Source organism: Macaca mulatta, chromosome 18 (genome assembly GCF_049350105.2).
Source record: "Macaca mulatta isolate MMU2019108-1 chromosome 18, T2T-MMU8v2.0, whole genome shotgun sequence".
NCBI lineage: Eukaryota > Metazoa > Chordata > Mammalia > Primates > Cercopithecidae > Macaca > Macaca mulatta.
In genome coordinates, this window is record NC_133423.1 from 83,851,452 (window position 1) to 83,873,089 (window position 21,638).

A 21,638-nucleotide genomic window follows, 5' to 3' on the forward strand; every position below is an offset into this window, starting at 1 on the left:
ATACAAATTAAAGCAATAATGTGATACCATTTTTCTTATTAAACCAACAAAAATTAAAATGAGTGAAACATCCTTGCATTATTTGTAGGAGTGTGAACTGCTAAAGCTTTTGGAGAATGTAATCTAAAAATATCTGTTAAAACTTGAAATCCAGCCAGGCTTGGTGGCTCACACCTGTACTCCTGGCTACTTGGGAGGCTGAGGTGGGAGGATTGCTGGATCCCAGCAGGCTGAGGCTGCAGTGAGCTGTGATGGCACCACTGTACTCCAGCCTGGGCAACAGAGCAAGACCCTATCTCAGAAAAAAACACAAACAAACCAAAAAGCAAAATTAAAATCATTTGACCCAGCAATCAACCTTTAAGAGTCTATCCTATAAAAATTAGAGAATCAGTGGTGTGTGTGGGGTGGGGAGGGGGAGGCAGGTGTGTGTGTGTGTATGAAAGGTTATCGCAGCATTGTTGCACTGGCCAAAAAAAAAAAAAAAAAACCCAAATGACCTGATGTCCACCAATAGGGCTGTACAAGTTAGGATATGCTACTTTATCCAAAGGAAATAAGCCAAATAGCTCAAAAAAGTCAATGGCCTAAAACAGGTTTCCTTGTAAGACTGCAGGAGAGCTGCACAAATTGCTCTCAGGAGACCAGGGGGAGGGTCCTTCTGGGGATGGGATGTGTGTTCACTCTTGCCACAGCTGGAGGAAGCAGGTCTTGAGTCTAGGACTGCAAAGTGATGAGAACGAAGCCCTGGTTATGCTGGACTTCAAGGCATGCCTGCCCAGAAGGGTAACAGGATATTGATGAACTGTGAAAAGTCTCTGCTACAAAGGGAATGGTTGGATAAACTGTAGTTCTGTCTAACTATGGAATAGTATGTATTCCTAACAAAATGAGTCAGACTTATGCTGGGAAGATTGCTTGTGGTCTAGTGATTAGCAAGTGGCAGAGTGAGATGCATACAATTATCTCACTGAAAACAACAGCCAACAAACATCTGCATGTGCAAGCATTTCTGTTTGTATGAGCACGTGTGGAGGGACACACTGGGTACATCAGGGAAGGGGAATTGAATGAGGGAATTGAATGAGGGAATTGAATGAGGGCTGGGGATATTGCATTAACTTTAAAAATATGTATCTTGGCCAGGCGCGGTGGCTCAAGCCTGTAATCCCAGCACCTTGGGAGGCTGAGGAGGGCGGATCACAAGGTCAGGAGATCGAGACCATCCTGGCTAACACGGTGAAACCCCGTCTCCACTAAAAATATAAAAAATTAGCCGGGTGTGGTGGCGGCGCCTGTAGTCCCAGCAACTCGGGAGGCTGAGGCAGGAGAATGGCGTGAACCTGGGAGGCGGAGCTTGCAGTGAGCCTAGATCGCGCCACTGCACTCCAGCCTGGGTGACAGAGCGAGACTCCATCTCAAAAAATATATATATATGTGTGTGTATGTGTATATATGTGTGTGTGTGTGTGTGTATATGTGTGTATATGTGTGTGTGTATGTGTGTGTGTATATATGTGTGTGTGTATATATGTATATATATGTGTGTATATATGTATATATGTGTGTATGTGTGTGTATATGTATGTGTGTGTGTATATGTATACATGTGTGTGTGTATGTGTGTGTATATGTATGTATGTGTATATGTGTGTGTATATATGTATATATGTATGTGTGTATATGTGTATATATGTGTGTGTATATGTATATATGTGTGTATGTATATGTGTGTATATATGTATATATGTGTGTGTATATGTATATATGTGTGTATGTATGTGTGTATATGTGTATATATGTGTGTATATGTGTGTATATATGTATATAGGTGTGTGTGTATACATGTATATGTGTGTGTGTATATGTATATATGTGTGTGTATATATGTGTGTGTGTATATATGTATGTGTGTGTATGTATATGTGTGTATATATGTATATATGTGTATATATGTGTGTATGTGTGTGTATATATGTATGTAGGTGTGTGTGTATATATGTATATGTGTGTATACATGTATATGTGTGTGTATATATGTATATATGTGTGTGTATATATGTATATATGTGTGTATATATGTATATATGTGTGTGTATTATACATATACACACACCTTTGGGTAGTCTCACTTGTTAACATGGGCATACTTGATTTTCCTAATTTCAAAGGAAAGTTATGTAAAAAAAGTAAAAATTATTAAAGAAAAAACCTTTAGTTTTTCTAGTTGAGGATCTCTACCCCAAGACCATTCCAAGTAATAAAAAGGAAACACGATTTCACAATGTGTCTGCGTGTATTTCTGAAGTCTGCTGGAATGAGATCTGTGTCTCCCGTGCTCATTTGCAATGTGAACTTGCCGCTTTCTCATGGAGAGATTGTGGCAGGGGGTCACATTCCAGGGCGATGCTGGGCCCGTGCCAGGCGGGGCCCTTCACTGGCCTGGAGCCCGGTGCCAGGAGAAGGGAGTGTAAAATCCTGAGAAGGCCCTGCAGCGAGAAGCCCAAGGCCTGTGGGGAAGCCCCAGAGGATAAGATGCCTTGAAGGGAGGGAGGCGAGGAGCCCAGGGTGCCGAAAAGTGAGGGAAGAAGCCAACTCACAACTGGATCCTGGTGCCCTCACCCTCGCTGATGCCACGTGCGTCAGAGACCAACTGCCCGGCTCAGACTTACCAAATTCTTGACCCACAAAAATATGCACATATGCCGGGCGCGGTGGCTCAAGCCTGTAATCCCAGCACTTTGGGAGGCCGAGACGGGCGGATCATGAGGTCAGGAGATCGAGACCATCCTGGATAACACGGTGAAACCCCGTCTCTACTAAAAAATACAAAAAAAACTAGCCGGGCGAGGTGGCGGCGCCTGTAGTCCCAGCTACTCGGGAGGCTGAGGCAGGAGAATGGCGTGAACCCGGGAGGCGGAGCTTGCAGTGAGCTGAGATCCGGCCACTGCACTCCAGCCTGGGTGACAGAGCAAGACTCTGTCTCCAAAAAAAAAAAAAAAAAAAAAAGTAAAATCTCATTTTATTAATAAAATTAATAAGTTGATAACTTAGTTATAGGGCAGTGTTTTATGCGGCAAAGCACATGACAACCACCTGGTTTCTACAGGGAAAAAAGTCTCCTCTACATTTGTTTACATAATTATTTTTTATATTACACATTAACATATTTTGTCTTTTCTTTTCTTTCTTTTTTTTTTTTTTTTTTGGCACTCAGGCTAGAGTGCAGTGGTGCGATCTCAGCTCACTGCAACCTCTTTCTCCCCAGTTCAAGTGATTCTCCTGCTTCAGCCTCCTGAGTAGCTGGGATTACAGGCACTTGCCGCCATGCCCCGCTAATTTTTGTATTTTTAGTAGAGATGGGCTTCCACCCACCGCATTGGCCAGGCTGGTCTTGAACTCCTGACCTCAGGTGATCCACCCACCTCCGTCTCCCAAAGTGCTAGGATTATAAGCATGAGCCACTGTGCCCGGCCTTTTTTTTTTTTTTTTTTTTTTAACCAGAGATCTTTCTCCTTTCTCTTTAGAGGATCACAAAAACAAAATAGGAGGTAAAGGAAAAAGCATTAAGTTTTATGTAAAAGGTATTATAATATTGGTATTTGTTTGGGAGAAACACCTATAACCAGGAACACCAAACTTTTTTTTTCCAAATAAGCTACATTGCCCATTATTTTAGTAGGTAGTACCTTGTATAATTGTTATGTGCTTTTTATTATTCTTTTACATGTCTTAAAATTCTGCCAGCAAAGCCTTCAGTACTGCTGAAGAGACGCTTTTCCTGCTTACTTGGGAAGATTTGCCTCTGAATTACAAAATGAACAAAAGAGCAAAAGCTCTGTCATCCTTTTCTTTCTTCTCCTCTTTATCCTTACCCCTCCCTCATTCCGCCTTCTCCCTGCCCTCTTCTGCTTCTCCCCACAGTCCGTCCGAGCACTTCCGCATAAACCACAGGGTCTGACTCCAGGTCTCCCAGGAAGGAAGCGGCACTTGCAGGCACATGTGCTCAATGGCAGGGTGAGAAAAAGGGCTGGAGCCCAGGCAGGCGCTCTGTTCTCTGGAGGGAGGGCTCACAGCACACAGACTCCGGCTTGGGCATCCCTCTGGGTGAATTTGGCTTCTGGTAATTCCCACTCCCCTAAACCACTCTCTGAAGCCCTGCAGAGCATCTCAGTGGCCCAGCCTACTCACAAGTTGTCCCCTGTTGAGTAGGGTAGGAGGAAAAGATCTCGAGCAGGAGGCACAAGGGAAGATGGTCCAAAATGGAGATGGGGTGGCTGGTAGGAAAGGTTTGCATACTGCACACAAATGGCCACTACAAATTTAATTTCATCAAAGTTATGCTTTAAAAATGCAACCAAAAATTCAAGACGAAAATACCCTAAGACACAGAAATCCCATTCTAATGCAGACACTAAGAAAAGCTCTCATACCTGTGTGCAAAGAGACAGGTACAAGGGTGTTCACTGCAGTAACGTAAGAGGGCAAAACATGGAAACACCTAAATGTCATCAAAGGATAAGTGGTGAATGTGTTGTGAAATATTCACATGGTAAAATACTATTGCCAGTTTAAATCAATGAACTAAAGCCACATGTGTCAACTTGAATGAATTTTGATAATGTAATGAGTGAAAAAGTCATACATACACTGTGATGACGTTTATATAAAGTTTAAAAACCCACAAAACAATACATATGGTTTAGGAATATGTTATATGCAGCGTTAAGTATAAAAACATGGGTAGAAAGGAACAACTAATGTTGGAAGACAGGTTTCCATTGGTCTTCACATGTCAGCATGTCCTGCCAGTCAGTTACTGGTGTCCTTGGTTCTGAACCAGCTCCTGTTTCAGCTTTGGAAAGTTGTAGTTAAAAATTTTTTTTCTTATTGGTTCTCATGATTCACTATGTTTTATTCCTTCTTGATTATTCTTAGTAAACCTGTACTCTCTATGTAGGATCTCCTTTTCTCCCCGTCCGTGTTATTGTTCATCATGTTTATCTCTGTTGTTCTCTACATTTTTGTTGTTGTTTTGTTTTGAGATGGAGTCTCATTCTGTCACCCAGGCTGGAGTGTAATAGCACGATCTTGGCTCACTGCAACCTCCGCCTCCTGGGTTCAAGCGATTCTCCTGCCTCAGCCTCCTGAGTAGCTGGGATTACAGGCACACGCCAACACACCCAACTAATTTTTGTATTTTTAGAGACAGGGTTTCACCATGTTGGCCAGGCTGGTCCTGAACTCCTGACCTCAAGTGATCCACCTGCCTCGGCCTCCCAAAGTGCTGGGATTACAGGCATGAGCCACCACACCCGGCCTCTACATTTTTAAAAACAAATTTGATTCCTTTTTCTTTTTTTTTTTTTTTAACTGAGGTGAAATTCACATAACAAACTAACAATTTTAAAGTGAACAATTTAGTGGCTTTTAGTGCACTCACAATGTTGTGCAACCACCACTTTTATCTAGTTCCATAACATTTTCTTCATTCCAGAAGGAAGCCCTGTGCCCGCTAAGCCATTAGTCTCCATCTCTGCCTCTCCCCCAGGGCCTGGCAACCATCAGATGCTTTCTGTCTCTGTGGATTTACATGCTCTGGATGTGTCAGGCAAATGGCATTATACAACATGTGACCTTTTGTGACAGGCTTTTTTCATGTACTATAATGTTTCCAAGGTTCAACCACATTGTAGATTTAAATTACTGCTGAGAGTTAATTTATTTTAGCCTGAAAAACTTCCTTTATTGTTTCTTGTAAGGTGGGTTGGCTAGCAATGAATTATTTCAGATTTTATTTCTCTGATGATGTCTTTAGTTTACCTTCAGGTTTTCAACATTTTTATTTTTATTTATTTATTTATTTACCTTCAGTTTTGGAAGATAGTTTTGCTGGATATAGGATTTTAGGCTGACAGTCCGCCCACCCCCACCCTGAGCACTTTGAGTATGTTTTCCATTGTCTTCTGGCTTCCGTCGTTTCTGTGATAAGTCATCTACTAATTTTACTCGGGCTGCCTTGTGAGTGTTGAGTTGCTTTTCTCAGGCTGCGTTCAAGATTTTCTTCTTGTCTTTGATTTTCAGCATTTCTACTACAAAATGTCTGTCTGTGGATCTCTTTGAACTTGTCTAACTTGGAGTTTGTTGATCTTCCTCAATGTCTGGGTTAGTGTTTTTCAGCTAATTTAGGAGTTTTCAGCTAATACTTCTTCAAATATAATTTCTGCTCCTCTCTTTCCTCTCCTTCTGATACATTTGTGGTATGCTTAATGTGGTATGCTTAACATTTCTCTGAAGTGTTGTTTATTTTTAATAATTACTAATTATTAATTCTTTTTTCTCTTTGTTTTTGAGAGTACATAAACTCTATCAACCTATCTTCAAGTCTGCTAATTCTTTCTTCTGCCAGGTTAGCCTCTCCAGTGAATTTTTAAATTCAGTTATTGTGCTTTTTGACTCCAGAATTTCCATTTGGTTCCTTTTCTTACAAAAATTTTTCTATCTCTTTATTGATATTCTCTATTTGATATGACGATGGCATCATACTCTACTTATTTCAGCATGGGTTCTCTAGTTCTTTGCTTTTTTTTTTTCTTTATTGAGATAGAGTCTCTCTCTGTCTTCCAGATGGAGAACAGTGTTATGATCATAGCTCACAGCAGCCTTGAACTTCTGCGATACTCAAGTGATACTCCCACTCCAGATTCCAGATTAGCTGGGACTGTAGGTGTGCACCACTGTGCCCAGCTAATATTTTTATTTTTGTAGGGACAGGCTCACACTATGTTGTCCAGGATGATCTTTAATTCCTGACCTCCTCCCACCTCAGCCACCCAAAGTGTTGGGATTACAGGTGTGAGCCATTGTGCCAGGCCTCTTTTAGTTTTTTAACAGACAATTTCTGTTGCCTGCTTTTTTTCCGGTGTCTGAGCCATGATTTCCTTTTCTTTGTATGTTTCCTAACTTTTTGTTAAAATTGAGTGTTTTAGAGTTTTGTTAAAATTGTACATTTTAGATCAAATACTGCAGCAACTCTGGGCACTGGTCATCTGTCCCTGGGGCTTGTTGTTGTTATTTGCTGGTTTTTTCTTTAGTGAGTAGCTGGATTACTTCATTACTTCAGTGAGTCAATTTCTCCAAGAAGTGCCAGACCTCTCACACTGCTCCTCGGGAGGCGCAGATTTGGGGACACTTGGACCCTCTTCTTCATCTTTTCTGCACCGCCCTCAGGTCTGGTCTTTACTTAGCATCCAGAGTAATTCTTTTTTTTTTTTTTTGACAGAATCTCACTCTGTCACCCAGTGCAGTAGTGCAGTCTTGGCTCACTGCAGCTTCTACCTTCCAGGTTCAAGTGATTCTCCTGCCTCAGCCTCCAAAGTCACTGGGACCACAGGCACAAGCCACCACACCTGGCTAATTTTTGTATTTTTAGTGGAGATGGCCCCTATTGCTTCTTTAAATTGATCTCATCAGGGATTGCATGAGGATGAATCATCTCCACACATCCTGCATGTCCACCCCACTGCCCAGCTGCTTGTTGCACACTCCAGAGGTATCAGGATGCCATTGTTGCTGTAACAAGCTACCACAAACTTGGCAGCTTAAAATAACACACATTTATTGTCTTACATTTTGGAGGTCAAAAGTCCAAGATGAGTGAGCACGACTGTGTTCCTTCCGGTTGTTATAGGGGAGAATCTACCTTCTTTTTTTTTTTTTTTTTTTTTTTTGAGACGGAGTCTCGCTCTGTCGCCCAGGCTGGAGTGCAGTGGCTGGATCTCAGCTCACTACAAGCTCCGCCTCCCGGGTTCACGCCATTCTCCTGCCTCAGCCTCCCGAGTAGCTGGGACTACAGGCGCCCGCCACCTTGCCTGGCTAGTTTTTTTTGTATTTTTTAGTAGAGACAGGGTTTCACCGTGTTAGCCGGGATGGTCTCGATCTCCTGACCTCGTGATCCGCCCGTCTCGGCCTCCCAAAGTGCTGGGATTACAGGCTTGAGCCACCGCGCCCGGCCGAGAATCTACCTTCTTTCCTTTTCCAGCTTCTAGAAGCTTCCTGTATTCCTTGGCTCATAGCCCCTTCCTCCATCTTCAAAGCCAGCAATGCAGCATCTTCAAATTTCTCTCTCTTTCCCTCTCTCCATTTTACCCCTCTTTCCAGCATCACATCTCCTGTGACTCTGTCCCTCTTGCTTTCCTCCTGTAAGGACTCTTGTGATTACATTGTGCCCACTCAAATAATCCAGGATAACCCCCTCACCCCCAAATCCTTAACTTAATCACACCTGCAGGATCTCTTTCCCCACCTAGAATAGCACATTAACAAGTTGCAGGGATTACCACATGGACATCCTTGGGGGCCGTTACTCAGCCAACCACACCAAGCATGCACATATCCTACAACCCAGCAATTCCACTTAGGGCCGTCTGCCTTAGAGAGATTGCTGTAGTTACACAAGACGATGTGCACAAGGATGTTTACTATAGCATTGTGTATAACGGTGAAACATTGGAAATAACTTCTTTTTCAGCATAGTACAGTGATTAAAAAAGCAATTCTGAAGCCAAACTTCTTTGATTCAAATTCCATCTCAGTCATTCACCAGCTGTGTGACCTGGAGCAATGTATTTAACTTCTCTGTAGCTGGTTTTCTCGTCTCTAAAAGGGTTATCGTAATAGATCATATATCATAGGTTCATTTTGTGGACTTAACTACTTAATGCAAATAAAGTGCTTAGATAGTACCTGGCATACTGCAAATGAGTGTTTGATGTTGTTATTACAGTAGAAGAATGCCTAAAAAGTGAGATTGGTTCATTTAATGCCACTCTCTTCAATAGTTAAAATAAGTAAGTCATCCCTCATGTGAGTGAAATATCTCAAATATATATATATAGTTTATTTTATTTTTTGAGATGGAGTTCTGCTCTTGTTGCTCAGGCTGGGATGCAGAGGTGCAATCTCGGCTCACTGCAACTTCTGCCTCCCAGGTTCAAGCGATTCTCCTGCCTCAGCCTCCCAAGTAGCTGGGATTACATGAGTGTGCCACCACGCCTAGCTAATTTTTGTGTTTTTAGTAGAGACAGGGTTTCACCATGTTGGCCAGGCTAGTCTCAAACTCCTGACCTCAAGTGATCTGCCCACCTCAGCCTCCCAAAGTGCTGGGATTACAAGCATGAGCCACTGCACCCAGCCTCGAATATATTTTATTGAGTGAATAAAGCAAGATGCAAAAGATACATACTGTATAATATCATTTAAGTCATTTTGAGGACACAAAGCAATTGTATAGATTGTTTATAGATGTAATAATATGTAATAAAGCACAAAGTGGGTATAATGCACAGAAACTTCACAGTAATGTTTACCTGGGAGGAAAGGGAGAGAAAGAAGGACTTAAGCTACAGCTATACTTTTCTTTATTAGTTCCCTCGTTCAATTTTTTTAAACAAAAAGATGTGAAGCAAATAAAGCGAAATATCAGTTTCTGATTTATCTGGCTGAGGATGTAGATGTCATAGTATTCTTTTACTGGCACGTTTGAACCGTTTCATAATTGAACATTAAAAACTCAAGAAGAAGTTTACACTTGGAAGTTTTGTGTGTTGGTCTTTGCTGTCCAGCATGCTGGTGGCTGCCTGTGCAGGTGCAGATCAGGGCTCTGTTGCCTTCCAACTGATGCCAGGTGGGTGGAGCTCCTTTCCCCAAGGCCGCTCATCGGTGCCCAAGGAGACCGCGCCTTCCTCCTGCTGGGCGCGGGTGGTGACGTGCAATGCTCTGCCAGTGGTGAGGTTGGTGCTCTGCGGCAGCCTCCGGACCAGTCTGGCTGCTTTCACACCATCTCCCTCCTCCCAAAATGATCCTTTTAGAAAGGACGTCAAGTGTTCACACGCCTCCAGTGACTTCCCATCTCCTTTGGAATCCAGTCTCAAGTTCTCATCATCATCTTAAAACCCTGCAGGACCCGGGCCCGTTGGCCTCTCTCTGCTCATTTCCTGCTTTCCTCTGGGTCACTGTGTGCCTGGCACCAATGAGCCTCCTTCTGCTCCTTGAGTGAGCCCAGCGTGCACCTGTCTCATGGCCTTGCATGGCCAGAATTCTTGTCCCCGTATCCTGGAAGTTCTCCTCCCCGGGCAAGTCTCTGCTTCCAACTCACCTCCTCCAGGATGCCTCCCTGACTTCCTGCCGATAACGGACGGCCCTGCGCTCTCCGTCCCGGTGTCTATTGTCATTTCTTCCAGGGACACCAGCACTTTCACTATTACCTGTCTGCCCTACTGGGATGCAGGCTCCATGAGATCAGAGACTTTGCCTGTTTGGTTCACCAGCAAATCCCCTAAAAGAGTACCTAGGATCGGCCGGGCGCGGTGGCTCAGGCCTGTAATCCCAGCACTTTGGGCGGCCGAGACGGGCGGATCACGAGGTCAGGAGATCGAGACCATCCTGGCTAACCCGGTGAAACCCCGTCTCTACTAAAAATACAAAAAAAAAAAAAAAAAAAAAAACTAGCCGGGCGAGGTGGCGGCGCCTGTGGTCCCAGCTACTCGGGAGGCTGAGGCAGGAGAATGGCGTGAACCCGGGAGGCGGAGCTTGCAGTGAGGTGAGATCGCGCCATTGCACTCCAGCCTGGGCGACAGAGCGAGACTCCATCTCAAAAAAAAAAAAAAAAAAAAAAAAAAGAGTACCTGGGACAAGTCGCGCTCGATACATGTTGGCTGAAGAGCTGACTGAGATCAGGGCAGAAGGCCTCACAGTCAGGTGCTCTGTCTTCCCGCCTCAGCACTGGTGCCCTCATCGAGAGCCTCTGGGCAGCTGCGTCTCTGGAAGATGACCTTGGTCTCCAGAGAGAGAGAGTGTGTGGTGGGGGGAGGTCTTTTGGTTGCTCACGGGGAAGGGGCCCAGTGACCACATCAGTTTCTGAGCAGCTCCTGCCCCATGTCACGTCTCCTCACTCCAGCTGCCTCTCAAGAGTTTGCAGGGAGGGTCAACGCACACCATGATCTAAATATGTATCCATCTTCACAGTGCTTTTCTTTTCTTTTTTTTTTTTTAGAGATGGAGTCTCACTCTGTCACCCAGGTAGGAGTGCAGTGGCATGATCTTGGCTCACTGCAACGTCCACCTCCTGGGCTCAAGCAATTCTCCAGCAACAGCCTCCCCAGTAGCTGGGATTGCAGGCACCTGCCACCTGCCACCACGCCCAGCTATTTTGTGTGTGTGTGTGTGTTTTTAGTAGAGATGGGGTTTTGCCATGTTGGCCAGGCTGGTCTCGAACTCCTGACCTCCAGCAATCCACCTGCCTTGGCCTCCCAAAGTGCTGGGATTACTGGTGTGAGCCACCACGCCCAGCCCGGGATGCTTTTCTAAGTCAGCTCCGTGCTCTTTCCATTCTCCAAATATCCTCTGAAATCTTATGTCTGCTGTTGGTCTCCTCTCCCTTCGACAAGTGGGTTTGTATCTTTTCAATTCTTATCATTTTAGCAGTTTTCTTGAAGGGAGAGCAACAAACACAGGCAGCTCATCTACCAGGCTTAACTGGGAGTTCTTGATCTACAAACTATCTTTTTAAAGAGTATATATTATTAAGCTTGTGACAGGTTAAATGTGATAATTGAAGAAACAAATATGGCATTATAGATGTTGAGTTCAACATCACAATAAAATAACTATCACTAACATTGACATTCGAGACGGCCAGGACGGCCTTCTTTTCAGTCCTGTATCGGCAATGCTTGGGCAAACCTCTTTGACATGGGACCACTCTTAATTTCTGGTTGTGTCTGCTTATAGGATACTGGCTTAGTCTCCCATCGGTCCATTTTATGAGGTGAGTTGATAAGAAATTAGTAGTTTTACTTTAATGAATATATTTTATTTTGAGACAAATTGAATAGAATGTGCAGAGGATTCTCATGTCCCCTCACCAAGCCCCCATGTCCTGCGTTGTAAACCTCTTGCATTACTGTGATATACTGTGATATACTGATGTTGCACCTGATGAGCCAAGAGTGATACTTTATTGCCAACTAAGGACCAGGGACGAGCCTGGGTGGTGGCAATCCCAGCACTTTGGGAGGTTGAGGCAGGAGGATGGCTTGAGGCCAGGAGTTTGATACTATCCTGGGCAACACAGTGAGACCCGCCTCTACAGTAATTTTTGAAAAATTAACCAGGTGTGGTCGTGTGCACCAATAGTTTCAGGTACTCGGGAGGCTGAGGCAGAGGATCGCTTGAGCCCAGGAGTTGGAGGTTTAGTCTTGCTGTTGTACATTCTACGGGTTCGGATGATTGTATAATAGTGTGTATCCACCATTATAGTATCAGACAGAGTAGTTTCACTGTCTGAAGAATCTCTATGTTCTGTCTATTCATCCCTCCCCCAACACCCAACCCTTGGCAACCCCTGATCTTTTACTGTCCCCACAGTTTTGCCTTTTCCAGGGTGTCATAGAGTTGGACTCATACAGGGTGTAGCCTTTTCATATTGTCTTCCTTAACTCAAATAACGTGCATTTAAATTTCCTCCCTATCTTTTCATAGCTTGATAGCTCATTTCTTTTTGGTGCTGAATCATATTCCAATATTGGGATGCACCAGTTTATCCATTCACCTACTGAAGACATCTGAGTTGCTTCCAAGCTTCTGCAATTATGAAAAAAGCTGCTCTAAGCATCCACGTGCACCGGGTGAACGCCACAGAGTATGAGTGCTGGGTCCCATGGTAAGGGCAGTTTGGTTTATAAAATTGTTCATGAGGGTTCACTTAGCTAATATTTTCTTTTTTTTTTTTTTTTTTTTTTTGAGACGGAGTCTCGCTCTGCCGCCCAGGCTGGAGTGCAGTGGCCGGATCTCAGCTCACTGCAAGCTCTGCCTCCCGGGTTCACGCCATTCTCCTGCCTCAGCCTCCCGAGTAGCTGGGACTACAGGCGCCTGCGACAACGCCCGGCTAATTTTTTGTATTTTTTAGTAGAGACGGGGTTTCACCGTGTTAGCCAGGATGGTCTCGATCTCCTGACCTTGTGATCCGCCCATCTCGGCCTCCCAAAGTGCTGGGATTACAGGAGTGAGCCACCGCGCCCGGCCACTTAGCTAATATTTTCTACACTTGTGCTTCCCCTAGTGTTTGGATCGCTTCATCTTTGCATTGCCAACATCTTAAAAAACACATTTTGTCCTAAAATGAACAAAGCACAGGAACACTGATTCTTTTCACCTTACTCTAATGATGTCTTTGTTTCTGCATATCATTCGAGATTGTTCCCTCGGGTTTAGCTGAGACCGACTCCTTTCTCGTAGGGTTACTGGAACCTCTTCAAGGCTTCCTGCGCTCCAGTGGACCGTTACCAGCACTTCCTTTCTGATGTGCAAAACCTCACTTTGGCCAGTGGGGGTTCTTTGTTTTCTTTAGCAAAATCTCACATATTTTGAAAAACATTCTCTGGCAACCGCAAGATGTGCTGGACCCGTCTTGATTTTCCCCGTTTTCACCATGGAAGCAGCGACTTTCCAAGGATTTTTGGCCACTGTTTGTGGAATGGAGCATTAGAGGTTGAAATCCAGGGCTCTCTCTCCAAGGGCCTTGGGCTTCCCTCTGAGTCCAGGCTGCACACAGGTAACGAGGGAAGCAGGGGCTGCCCGTGCTCCAGTGACAGCATCGGAAACCCTTTTAGAGTGTGTGAACTCGCACTGATGTTCTCACTCAACTCCAACTTTACTAAGCCATTCTTTATTTTGTTCTAACACTAAAGTATGTTTTGAAATTGTAAATTTTATCCCTTTTGAACACAACGATTTTTTTAAATAAAATTACCCCCTCCAAAATAAATTTAGAGATGCTTTGTGTCAGTTAAGTACCTTCGATCTCCCAGCACTTTGGGAGGCCGAGACGGGCGGATCACGAGGTCAGGAGATCGAGACCATCCTGGCTAACACGGTGAAACCCCGTCTCTACTAAAAAATACAAAAAATTAGCCGGGTGCGGTGGTGGGCGCCTGTAGTCCCAGCTACTCGGGAGGCTGAGGCAGGAGAATGGCGTGAACCCGGGAGGCGGAGCTTGCAGTGAGCTGAGATCCGGCCACTGCACTCCAGCCTGGGCGACAGAGCGAGACTCCGTCTCAAAAAAAAAAAATAAATAAATAAATAAAAAAAGTACCTTCGATCACCTTCTCAGAAGATGCCTTTTTCCAAGCCAGCAGCCATTTCCAAGACCTTGAGACATTCAAAATCAATTTTTAAAGCTCAATTAATTACAATACATTTGCACAGATCACACAGCCTAAAGCCACAGCTCATTGGCAGAGGGTGTTCTCATCTGTGAAGCAGAGAGCTTAACTCACACATACTGAGTTACTCGCAGTTGGCAGTGATAATATTCAACCGGGGCAGCCGTTAGGATGGAATTTTCCTGAATTGGCCTCTCTTTTGTGGTATATTGGAAGGACTTAATCTCTGGACCTGTGACGCTTTTCTTAGCCTCTCTCCTCCTCTGCCCTCCTAATTGAGGAGGACTCTCTCAGGGATTTTCTGCTGTAGGTGAGTCCCCCGTTGCTGGAAAACCCTGGCTTCATGGGGTGCGGGGACTGATGTGTCGTCCGTCCCTGTGAAGCTTTATGTGTTTAATTGTCTACTTTTTACGTAGGTCATGTGTCTCCTCATGCCTGTGAGCCAATGATTTACTCTTATTCTTAATGTCTTTATACATTGATTACAACAAATCCTCAGGAAACATCTTTCTGGAAGCTCCTGGAATTCCTGGGCAGCTGGACATCAATGCCCCCGACACCTAGAGGGCCTTGTCCTTGTCCTCCTGGCTTTTATGTAATTTTCCAAATAGCACCACGCTAACCCTGCTGTCGAACTGTGGTGGACAGAGGACGGTTTTGAAACGGTTTTCATGCTAACCCTGCTGTCGAACTGTGGTGGACAGAGGACGGTTTTGAAATGGTTTTCATGCTAACCCTGCTGTTGAACTGTGGTGGACAGAGGACGGTTTTGAAATGGTTTGCATCAGAAAAGTCCTGACCCCAGATTTTAAAGAAAGAAAACCTTTCTTTTAGTAAAGGTCACGGCTATATTACAAGGCCAGCCAGTTGCCAAGAGGCGTTCTGGCCTCAGCTTCTGGAAGCCTCTCCGTCCCCTGAGTAAAGCATCTACTGAACCCAGAGGACACTGCGAGGTGAGGCCAAAGACACAGGCAGAAGACCCAGGACTTGGCCCTAACCCATTAGTCCACTTGCGTTTCTGCTTTGGTGTTGGGATCTCAGGGGAACGTGGGATCAACCCAGGCCAGGGTTCTCCCAGGACCTTTCTGCCAGGCTTCTTGAGAAAGACACACTCTTTCGTCAGGGTCACCAGACAGGACGGGAGACTGGAGCACCTGGGGCCACTGCTGCCCTATGGAGAGGACCCAGCTGAGAATCAGACCCAACTGAGGCAGCAGAGCGGGAATGGAGAGAGCCAGACAAAGCCACAAAAACCTTCATTCAAAACGGGCTTCAGACCTGCCTAAAGCCACATCCACCCCTTGAACTTCACAGATAAAGTGAGCCAAGATTTTCCCTTTTCAGCGTCGATTTGAATTGTGTCTTACCACTTGCATTCCAAAGAATCCTGCTGAAACAGAACTTCGGGGTTTTAGATACGAAGTTGCAGGCAGTTTGCGAGAGGTGGCTAAAATGAACTCATGCGATATTAGTTTGTACTACCCTATCTGCCCTGGCAGGGAGGTGACCAACCTGGTCTAAATAGAAAAAAACATGCGTGGCATTATACTTACTGTTGGCCACCACCCTCTAAGGTCAACTGGAAGTGTCCAGAGGAATGACAGAGGACTCAAGGACACAGCACATGATAAATGGTTGGACGTGCCACAGCTGTCTGCTTGGAGAAGGAAAACGTGGGAGAGAACTGCTTCATATAGCGATCTTGTGCGGAGGACGCCGGTGGCTCTGCACGCACAGGACAGCTGATCCAGTGGGTGGATCAAGGGGTGGAGTGAAGTTCAAGGGGTGGATGTGGCTTTAGGCAGGTCTAATCCAGTGGGCTGTAGGAGGTCACCTGCTGAACCCAGGTCTCAGCTCAGTGCAGGAACAAACTCCCCTAACTCAGCATGGTCCCCATTTAGTGTGGGCTGCCTGGGCAAGCATGAGCTCCAGGATAGTTGGAAAACTGCTTGGCGAGGAGGCGCTAGAGACATGTCTGAGATGGCTTCACCCTTGAGGGCACGTCCCTTGAGAGTCTAAAATTTATAAGAATGTCAAGCTATTGGCTTGTGCTTTAATTGAGATTAGCTGGCAGCTAACTGAGAATAAGTTGCCTGCTTCACAGTTTGGGCCTGACTGAGGGTTGGCCTTGCTTCTAAATGTTTTTATCACGCCTTCAGTGGCCAAGGGAATTGAAGGGAGGCTTCTGCCCAAAGCGCTGAGATAGAACGAGCTGTGCGATTCCTACCCTTTCCTCCAGGACTTGTTTCTCCAAATCGCACTTGGCCGTTTGAGCTTTTCTCTGTCTTTCGTGGGTGAAGACTTTGTGGTCCTGGAGACATGGGTCCTGATTTGAGATTTTGCCTAGAAAAGGTAGGATGAAGCTGGTGGGGACTGAGGCAGTCTGGAGCACCTACTGACTTCTAAATGGGAACAATTCTTTGCCGAAATCTTTTTTTTTCTGTGTTGGCTACCAGAGGTTCACATCCCATTAAAACGTAAGCCGGGTGAAGCAGGGACTTTGGTTCACAGCTGCGTCCCAACACATTGTGCAGGCCTGGTGCACAGTAAGATCCCCCGTAAGTATTTGTTGAATGAAAGAGCGGAAGGTCTTAAAGGGCCTCTGAGATTACCTGGTCTATGTCTCTCCTTTTCTAGGATTTCCCCACCTCCAGAACTGTAAGAAGTAAATTTCTGTTGTTTATAAATCACCGAGTCTAAGGGATTTTGTCATAGCAGCAGGAACGGACTGACACAATCAGCACACACATCAGCAACACTGATAAGAAATGTGATATATCCACACATTTACTTGCGTGGGCACTTCACACTTCTACAAAACTTTTATTTTTGGTTTAGTGGTACAAGTGCATGTTTGTTACGCAGGTAAACTTGTGTCATGGGGGTTTGTTGTACAGTTTATTTCATGATGCAGATACTAAGCCCAGTGCATTCCTTGCTTTTCCTGATCCTCTCCCTCCTCCCAGCCTGCACTCTCCGAAAGGCCCCCATGTGTGCTGTTCCCCTCTATGTGTCCACGTGTTCTCATCATTTAGCTTCGACTTATAAGTGGGAACATTCAGTATTCGGTTTTCTGTTTCTGTGTTAGTTTTCTAAGGATGATGGCCTCCAGCTCCATCCACATCCTGCAAAGGACATGATCTCTTTCTTTTTTACGGCTGCACAGTATTCCGTGGTGTATATGTACCACATTTTCTTCGTCCAGTCTACCATTGATGGGTATTTAGGTTGACTCCATGTCTTTGCTATTATGAATGGTGCTGCAATGAACATACATATGTATGTGTCTTTATAATAGAATGATTTATAGTCCCTTGTGTACATGCCCAGTAATGGGATTGCTGGGTTGAAAGGTATTTCTGTCTTTAGGTCATTGAGGAATCACCACACTGTCTTCCACGATGGCTGAACTAATGTACACTCCCACCAACAGCACTTTACCCTTTTTACTTCAAGCATTTAATTTAATCATTGCCATCTAATGGACTGCCCAACAAATAGTTCACACTTTAAACGGAACATGAGGTTCTTAAGTCTTGCAGGCTGAACTGGACAGAGCAGAGAAATTCCTGAGGCAGAATCTGTGACTCAGGCCTAAAGTCTCACTATGTGTCCCCACCTTTCCAGGTGGAACGAGGTTAAAGAACGCCACAGGCAGCTTCCAAAGGTGTGTCAAGGAATGGAGTGGAAACATGCGGGTTTTTTTTTTTTTTTTTTTTGAGACGGAGTCTGGCTCTGTTGCCAGGGCTGGAGTGCAGTGGCCGGATCTCAGCTCACTGCAAGCTCCGCCTCCCGGGTTCCCGCCATTCTCCTGCCTCAGCCTCCCGAGTAGCTGGGACTACAGGCGCCCGCCACCTCGCCCGGCTAGTTTTTTTTTGTATTTTTAGTAGAGACGGGGTTTCACCATGTTAGCCAGGATGGTCTCGATCTCCTGACCTTGTGATCCGCCCGTCTCGGCCTCCCAAAGTGCTGGGATTACAGGCTTGAGCCACCGCGCCCGGCCTGGAAACATGCGGTTTAAAGCCTCAGTGCAGTGTGAGTGTCTGCGGACAATGAGCTTCAGGCCCTCCTCCGCGGCACTTCGTTCAGCCCAGGGCAGTGAGCTGAGCCCTTCCCTGTGGAGGGAGGGAGGCCTGCGAGGTGTCTGGGGAGTCTCCTCCAGTGGGCAGACTGCCTCTCTGCTTTTCCCCGCCTGAGAGAGCTGACTCTGCTGCCGAGTGACCCCACCTTACAAAGTCCTCCCACATCCAAGAGTTCCCTTTTTGCAAAACCTTAAAAACGTGGTGTGTAATATAAATGTATATGAAGTTCACATACAGTTAGTGAGTTTTTACATCTGCATATACCCCTGCAACCACACTAGATGAAGACAGATCATTTCCCTCTCCCCCAAAGGCTCTCTTGCCCCTTCCCACCCACTACCATCCCGAGTGACCACAGATTTAACTTCCGTCATCGTCAGTTAGCTTCTCCTGTTTTGGAACATCACACAAATACAACCATATGTTACTATTCTTTTGCACCTGAATTCTGTCACTCAAATAAGTTTTTGTGACATTTATCCATGTTGTGTATACCAGCAGTTTCACAGGTTTAAAAAAATTTATTTTATTTTAAGTTCCGGGGTCCGTGTGTAGGACATGCATGTTTGTTACATAGGTAAACGTGTGCCATGGTGGTTTGCTGCACCCATCAACCCGTCACCTAGGTATTAATCCCGGCATGCATTAGCTATTTAACCCAAGGCTGTTCCCACCACCCCCGCCCTCCCCTGACAGACCCCAGTATATACGTTGTTCCCCTCCCTGGGTCTATGTGTTCTCATTGTTCAGCTCCCATGTATAAGTGAGAACATGAGGTGTTCGGTCTTCTGTTCCCACATTAGTTTGCTGAGGATAATGGCAAATTGACAAGAAAAAAATAAGTAACCCAATTAAAAACTGGGCAAAGGACAGGAACAGACACTTCTCAAAAGAAGACACGTGTGGCCAACAAGCATATTTTAAAAAGTTCAACATCACTGCTCATTAGTTTCATGGTTTTTAAACTACTCTGTAATCTTCCATTATACGGGAGTACCAAAATTTATTTATTTTTTATCCCCTAATGGACATTCGGGTTATTTCCAGTTTTTTTCTCTTGCGTTTGAGCAAGTCAGCATGAAGTTCCTTGTGGGTGCCGTTTGTAGGACGTCGGCCCTCAGTCCTCTTGTGCCCTTGTAGGAGGAGAATCGCTGGGATGCAGGTCCTACTGACTCCTTGCCCTGGTGAATGTGTTTTCAACCTCAGCCGTTCTAGTGGGTGTGCTATTTCGTGAGTTCAGTGCAAACTGAGCGCCTCTTCCCATGTTTGTTGGCTACTTAAGTATCTTCTTCTGTAAGGGAACTTTTCAAGGAATTCGCCCTTTTCTTATGGAGTGCGTTCCGGTAAGGAAAGCCACATTGCTATGCTCTCTACAAATGACCCCTCTCCGGAGGGACAGGGAGATGCAGAGGCACACGATCCTGCCTCTGTCAGTGTTTGATGAAAGAGCGGAGCCTCTGAAAGCAGCCTGGGACCAGGGATTTATGATGGGTCACTGCGGCTGGTGAGAAGCCGTGGGAGGCCGTGGCCCTGGGACTGGCAGGCCCACAGGCAGAGTAAGGACAAACTGCACTCACGGGGACACCTGGAGCCCACGAGGACAGGGCAGCCCGGGACGTCTCATGCTTCGTCAACCTCAGGGATGCCGGTGACCTGAGGACAAGGAGGGTGTCCTTCTCCACAGGTGCCCTTCTCACATTCCTCACCCGGGACTGGGGATGCTTCGGGGGGAGGCCCAGTGGGGACAAGGGGACCTCAGGTAAAGGAGGGCTGAGGGCTTCACAGCACCTGGAACCCCACGAGACGCTGCAGAGGGTGACTTGCCTTCCTCCTTCCAAATCTCACACAACTTTCTCTGCAGCCAACTGGACCTGGAACCTTGCAGGGAAGGAATTCTGGGAAGCATGGGACCTGCAGGGCTCAGCGGACACAGTGTAAAGTCACCAGAGCTCGTCCTTGCTTGCAAGGCAGTGAAAAGGACCGAAGGAAGCTAAGATTTATTGAGAAGTAAATAAACATTTATTTATTTACCTTTTGGGCCAGGTACCTTGCTCAACACTTAACTAGCTGGCAATTTATACCCCAGTAGGAAGCCGACTGAACCGTGTGTCAGGGAGAAATGGAGAATTCAGAAGGGAGGCCTCAGAGGCCACCTCATGCCAGCTGCCGTGGCATTGGGGGCCATGTTGGCAACAGGACAGTTAGAGCTGTGGCTGTAAAGACTGAGACGCGGGAAGTCTGCGCAGGGCTGGAGAACCTTTAGTTACCGTAATATTTGTGAGAGATCTGACAGTACCTGTGTCACAGCCCAGATGGCGTCATCATTTTTCACTGATGTAATGTGTAGATACCATACACACATATGTCTGGCTGGATTGCCTTTGAGGTCACACATTTCTTTCTTTCTTGCTGTGTTTTCCCTTTGTCTTTTCTCCCCGGCCCCTAAGGAGAGAGCAGGTGCTGTGGCTTTTGCTCAAGGAGAAAGCCCTGCAGTGAGGCTGAGAGCAGAGGTTGCCTGCAGAGCACCTCTCTTTCCATCCTGTGTGTTTTCAACCTAATCCCAAAGGAAGTGAACGAGGTTGAGTCCCGGAGCAGCGGGGGCCACAGGATCCCAGGGAGGGGATGGGTGTGCAGATGGGGACATGGCCAGTGTCACAGAAGATCCCACGAAGTCGGAACTATTACCTCCAGTGTAAAGAGAGACGCTGAGGTGTGGCGACGCTGCGTGTCGGGGCAAAACGCACAGGACACGTCATCAAGGCTCAGGGACAGAACCCTTGGTCTGGGTGCTGCTCGTCGTAGATTCTGGTCCTGAGAATCTAGAGCGGGGCTCCCACTTCTCCAGGACCAGAATTACCCACATGAAACTTATCTTTCTCATTTCCTTCTATTTCTCATGTAAATTAAAGAGTACAAGGAATAGGATGAATCATTTTGGATAAATTTCATCTAAATGTTATGCATGAGATCCAAGAAACAAAATTGTATTCTCAGATTCACATTCAACTTGAGGTCACTTGGCCCTCAAATTCACTTTTTCTCAACATTCGCTCATGTTTGCCTTTTCTATCTATGTCTCCTTAGATGACCCACTAGCAAACTTCTATGGACTAAGTATGGGTATAATTGACATGAGATAGGCTGCAAGGGATTGACAGTGAAAAACAATCTTTTCACCTCCCACTCTTTGAAACCAATTTCAGTTGATTTCCACCCAATTTTAGTAATATTTACCTCAATATTGTTTACTCATCTATCCCAATCCTAAGGGGCCATTCATTCCAAAAAACCCTTTGAGCCCCTTGTGTCAGGCACTGTTCTGTGTACTGGGGTC